At 38.2% G+C, this 6,298-nt stretch overlaps 1 protein-coding gene across 1 annotated transcript in view; it reads left to right on the top strand.

Moving 5' to 3' along the window:
• Positions 1-3,995: 3,995 nt before the first annotated feature.
• sntg2 (syntrophin, gamma 2) overlaps positions 3,996-6,298 on the top strand; it is a gene marked incomplete in the record, with an annotated part of 68,976 nt that continues 66,673 nt past the window's right edge. Inside the window, 3 exon segments of the mRNA XM_035673379.1 lie at positions 3,996-4,127; positions 4,243-4,299; positions 4,459-4,516.

Here is a 6,298-nt window from a genome sequence, read left to right as displayed (position 1 = left end):
TTTAACTTTAACTATTCTGCCTTGAATATATTACAATACAAGTAACTCTGCGGTGGCTGTGAGATTTGAATGTTGAAGGTGTTTTTTGGTGTTTTATTTTTTTTATATAATATTGAATGCCTATGGAGAATATGCAACCAGCATGTGATTGCTTTATGTACAAGTGTCCCACAAGGTAGCTTTTATCCTGTTTTCTTTTCAGTCTACACAAATGAGATGAGGTTGCAAGACAGCACCATAGTTACTACAATATGCTTTATGGTTCCACATGCCTGCACTCAGTCGCACATGAACAAGCTGGTAGAAGCACAGGGCTGATAAATGATAAGCCCAAGAGCCCGGAGACATCAGTTTCCTCTTCTCACACATTTTCCCACACTGGATTACTTTCTTGAGGACACGTCACAAGATTTTTGAACATTGGTAACTACTCCATGATCACCCTAGGAATCCACAACAACTTGTATTACATTAATACAAATTTATCCCACTGGTAATAAATAATTCTAGACATTTAAATAGATATCCCATTGAAGCTCTTTCTGTCCATCCAGTCATATGTCTCATTAATGAAACCAAGCAATGTTTTACTTCAAATGTCACAATTCACACCATTACTTAAGCACCAAAGCAAGCATCAGTACACTGGCTTAGAAACAGTCTCCCAGCAATAGTGATAAATGTATTTGAGTGTTTCTATGAACTGAACTGAAACTTATATTCTCCTAATATGAGGGTAAGGAAATTTAATATATAATGATCCTTCAACCAGTCAGATCGACAAAGCATATAATGTTATATATAATAGTCAAATGACAAAATCATTGCCATTGAGAAAAGTCTTCAGTGTCCTTTACTCTTCTTTCTTTGAAGAAACACTCTTCAGTTCTGATATAGCTGATGGTAGCAGCACATATGCTAACATATGGGCAATTGTTGAGTAACTAATAGTGTTGTTTCACTGTAATCAATCAACAATTTATGTCAAAAATGTATGAAAGTGTCATTTTTTTTAACCTGAAGTTCACAAATAAACTAGTTTCTCATTCTCTTTGGAGCCATAATGTCAGTAGCCAAATAAGGGAGCAAAAGATCTTTTTGTGTACAAAGGATCTTTTGTTTGTGGTGCAGTCGGCCTTTTTCTATAAACTTGCAAGTGTTACTGTTTGTATGAACGTCATATGAGATTTACTTTAGAGAAGCCTGAAGTTGAGAAACAATAACGGCTTCATAAAAACGTTACCAAAGAGGTTTAGCAGCGACAAAGTAGAAAGTAATGGGAGGTGAAACTGATTTCCTCTGTCATTACAGGCAGTCAGTGAGGCTGACGCTGCCTTTGTGTGCCATCAGACTTATAGACTTGTTTTTTGTCCCTTGAATGTATCTACTGTGCTGCCCAGCAGTTATTTTTCCACAAAGCCCTGACCAGAAGCTTTAATTTATACTCTGTCTTCTTTGGCAGGAACAGAGCACAACCCTCATTCCAAAGTCTCTTAAAAGAGAATTGGTTGACCTCACTCACATACTGATTGTAACCTTTTTACCCACTGTGACCCCTCAAGAGTGCATCATCTATCTATCTATCTATCTAGATATCGCCTGCAAAAGAACGCACAAATATTTGTATGCTTGTCATCCCTCTACTGATCTGTCTTATTACCTTGCTCTGCTTTTAAAGTTGTCTTATAAGGATTTTAGTCTGCCGTTATTAAGATGCAATTACTAAAACAATTTTCCAATTTTAATATACCTTGTTCCTTTTATTAAAATTGCTTGGTGTAATGCATTTGTAGAAGGGTTAAAATGGTAACATGCACTGCTTATTATCAACAGCTTTGTAGGAGGTATGTGATTATACTTCAACCAAAAGGGAAACCTAGAGACTAAAACCTGCTACAGTATCAAATGAGAGAGGTGGTCGACACAATAACTGAAAGACAACAAAAACATATTGCAATAAATCCTATCCTTGTGCAGCTTATAATGCCCAAATCTGGCAGGACTGTCAAAAAATGTGCTGATTCAAGCCTATAGTTGCTTTTGAGGCCATTGGTTGTGGTGGTGGATTGGAATGCATTATATTTGTCTTTTATTTTTTCCACGCCTTGCTGTAGAAAGCTGTCATTTTAGTTCAACTGGCGATTGTTTTTCCATCAAACATGGGCTGTTGTCCTTTCATTTGTTTATATGTCAAATTGTCCATCAATCTTATTGACTCTTTCCGCTGGCTTATGATGAAGCTTGGGGAAATGATATAATTCACCACTTCAATACAGCAGTTTCAGACATTGACCAATACAACCGGTGAGGGGTTTCGGGTGGGGACTTAATTGTTTGTCTGTTTAATATCTTGGAAATTTTGAGTAAATGATGTAGCTCACCACTGTTGTATAAAAAAAAAATATATATATATTAGAGCAGCTACTATCAGGCTTCATGTGGATTGTGGAGCAGCTCAGCTAATTTCAAACAAGACTAAGACTCTACAGCCACACTAGCGGCTCTTTTGTCATTTGTACTTATGCACAGTGGTGCAGCTAAATGCTAACATCGGCATCTTAACATGCTCACAGTGACAATGTAAACGTGCTGATGTTTAGCAGGTATGAAGTTTACCATGTTCAACATCTTAGTTCAGCTTGTCAGCATACCAACATTTACTCATTAGCATTAAACACAAAGAAAGCTGAGGCTGATGAGAATGTCATGTTTTGTGGATATTTGGTCATAAAAGACACATTTTGACTTGATGATAAGTTAATAGAATTCTTTTTCACATTAATGTCAGAAGCAAATTTCATGGCAAAAAACCCCCCCAAAAATGCCAACCTCATGGTGACACTAGAAGAAAAGCTTCATCCATTTGGAAGCATGAATATCTGTACAACATGTTATGGTCATTCATAGATATTTCAGTCCGCACCAAAGTGGTGAACAAACTGACATTGCCTTCTCTAGAGCTATTACTATTATGATTTGGTTATAATAAAACCATGTTTGCTTCTGAGGCAAATTAACCTGCAACAGATTTACAAATTGGCAGGAGGCTCATCTGTTTTCTATTCATATCAACTACCAAAGGCAGACTGTACAGAACATGCTACTGCCAACCTGAGAATGATGTAACACCTGAAGACCACATGCTGGGAAGTTACGAAGTGAGAAAAGAAGCTAAAATAGTTTGCTAAAAGGAACTAACGAATGGTTGAAACATCCCGCTTCTGCCACTCCAAGTGGTAATGCAATCCGAGTTAACCTTAAAGATGTTCACCTCACTCAGATCTAACCCCTGCAGGTACAGGAATATGGTCAATGGTGGACTAAATAAAAACTTAAAATCTGCCAAATAAATCAAACTCAACTTTTAATCCTGCCTTAAGGATTCACGTTTGACAAAGAAAAATGGCTAGGAACCACTGAGCTATGCTATCTGAAATGTGACCAACAGCATTGTAAAACTATATCTGGCAGTTATTCTCTTAGCCTCAATGCTTTTGTTTAGAGATTATTTCTAAATCATTAGAGCTGCTGGGGGGTTTGGTTGTTTGGCTTTAGGTGTTTGCAGATAGTGACTGAGCAGTGAGAGATCAGAGAATCTGAGAATAATGTATTAAATTCGAGGGTGGGATTAAATTGCACTGTGTTACGTTTACAGATATTACTCAGAGATAGTCATAGTGTGATGTCGGTGCTCTTTTATCTCAGTCAGCTGTTGTCGTCATTTCTGTCCCCAGAGTTAGCCTGTCTAGTTCAATTTCCTGAACATTTTTGCATCCCTTTTTTTTTGGAAGGTAAAGATATGAAAATTCAAAGCATATGATCCTTTTTCTGTTACACAAAGGTTCACATCAGGCAAAACCAATTAACCCAAAACTAGACCAGTAGAATGGGGTACACAAATGACACATTGAGAAAAGAGGATTAAAATGTCATTGTGTATATAATTGCTCTGCTTGGCAAAATGTCAATGCTCTTCTCAATTCCAACAGACAAAATCTGGAATTGCTTTGCTGTACAATGAGGAGACCAACAATACCTATGATGTCTGCCTGAAATTGACCAAAGAGGTATTAACCATACAGAAGCTGGATGTGGTTTGCACAAGTGGAAGTGAATCCCAAGTAAATGTAAGTGCGCCAGAAGGCTCCAGACTTGCATTGTAATTCATGCCGCATAACTCCAGAATACTGTTTCAATGTTCACAATATCTTTTTGCCAATAAGAAACTCCCACTTTCTAAAGCACAGAACTGTTGTACTGCGAAGACAGGCGACTGGCGGCCTGGGCTTAAGCATCAAAGTAAGCAGATACGTTTTTGATTTATTGAGAGACTAAAGTGGAAATGAAGAGGCTTTGGCATGCAGAGTTGACTGGTTGTCTGAGAATACAGTTTTGGCAGCCAATTTCAGCACCGAGTCTCAACACCGTTCATTCCCACCTTTCTCTTATACTTTTCAGGGAGGGGCTGAGCACAACGTGCCTGTGGTTATTTCAAAGATTTTCAAAGATCAAGTAGGTAAGAAAGTATTTTATGTCCCTACTGCAAAGTGGATATGGAAATGGTTTTCAATGCAGTGGTAAATGTCATTAATCAAGTGGATTATAGAAATGTTAATGAAATTAGGGAGAAACACTGTATGTTTTACAGCTGACATTTGAGTTCACAATGAAATTTTGAGCATTTTGAGAGCATGATTCATTTCATTAGGTTAGGACACAATCAAAGGGAAAAACAGTGTGAAGAGTGAAGAGAGAGAGGGAGAAATAGTTCAAAAGTTTAACAATTAGCAATTCTGTGCTCTTTCCAACAAGGTGAGATGAAAAGTTGGATATCAATCTCATGTGGTGCCAGTGGTTTATTATTGCATTTCTTCAAAGCTGGGAAAATTTGTGAGGGACAGATTTTAAAAATGGTCAGAAATGAAATCAGACAGAACCTACTTTTCCCATAATGCTATTCAAAAGTGTCTTGAAATTGACCCTCCTTTCCTGGTAAATGCTCACATCTTTCAAACACCAGATCCTGACACAGACTTTCTGTCATATATTTGTAGTCTCTAAACCCGAACATCATCCGGATTATTTTCTCAGACCTTGCAAACCTCCCTCCAGAGCTATAGATTATATACAACTACACAAGCTGAAGTGGTGCTTCTCATGACGAGTGAACGAGAGCTGGAATCAGGAGGTGTAGTTTAGCATAAAGACGCTACATTGTTGCAGAAATGTAAAATCAGCAGTTTGTGATTCTACAGGGATTTGGTATACGAGTATAACAAATCTGGCAACCTTATTGACACCAGAAAGATGCACATAGTCACTGTGCTCTTGTTCGCTAGGAAATAGTTCCAGCACATAACTCCCCCTAAAAATAAAAAAGGTTGCCGTTACAAACCATTTAAAGGGCCAGTATATGGGATTTAGCACAAAAACATGCAAGCGGTTCTGTCTATAGCCAGTGTTTGGTTTATCCATTCTGGGCTACTGTAGAAACATGGTGGTTCACTCCATGAAAGGCGACTCTTGGTGCCTGTTGATGGTTAGTTCTAAGGTAACAAAAAGATAACAATTCTTATCATCTTATTTTCTTATATTATCTTCATTAATGAAGACAAAGCAATGCATATTGCAATTCACTTCTACCAATAGATCCTAGATTGATCAATGACATTTAGATATAGGTCCCTTTATGCTCCTTTTTAAAAAAAACAAAATAAAAATGGATAAATAAGTCATTAAAAAAATAACTCCTTTGTATGATGAATTGTTGTGCAGTCTCCGCCTGAGGGAAGAGCCTGTGTTTAAGTCTGGTGGTAGGCAGCGGAAGCTTCCGATCTCAGCCGGGTGAACAGGCTGTGGCTGAGGTGGGGTGCTGTATTTTAGTATCCTTTGGGCTCTGTGCAGGCACCTCACTTCACCAATATCACTGATGCTAAGTACCAATCATCTTCTAGGCGGTTTTACTCACCCGCTGCAGAGTCCTCCTGCCCTGGGCCGTGCACATCCCATGCCAGTTTGTGATGTTTCCAGTCAGGATGCTTCCTATCGCTCCTCTGTAAACATTAAGAACTTTGCATGTGGTCTTTTTTTGGTCTTTTATTTCCCATTCAGTAGTACTTTTTACCAGCTTATTTACTGGCGAGCCAGTGAGTTTTAATTTAACAAACAATAATGGGTAATTAAGTCTGCTTTAGAGGTGTTGGCTAGGTGTTTTCCTGTTGGCAGTCTGTGCTAAGCTAGGCTAGGCGTGCCCTGATTCCAGCTCCTCTAACTCTCTAACTCTCAGAAAGAAAGCAAA

This window comes from Morone saxatilis, unplaced genomic scaffold (assembly GCF_004916995.1).
Source record: "Morone saxatilis isolate NCDOM2014 unplaced genomic scaffold, NCSU_SB_2.0 Contig3, whole genome shotgun sequence".
In the NCBI taxonomy this organism is placed as follows: Eukaryota; Metazoa; Chordata; class Actinopteri; family Moronidae; genus Morone; species Morone saxatilis.
The sequence above is the reverse complement of the archived record's forward strand: the minus strand, read 5'-3'. Positions and strand labels throughout refer to the sequence as shown.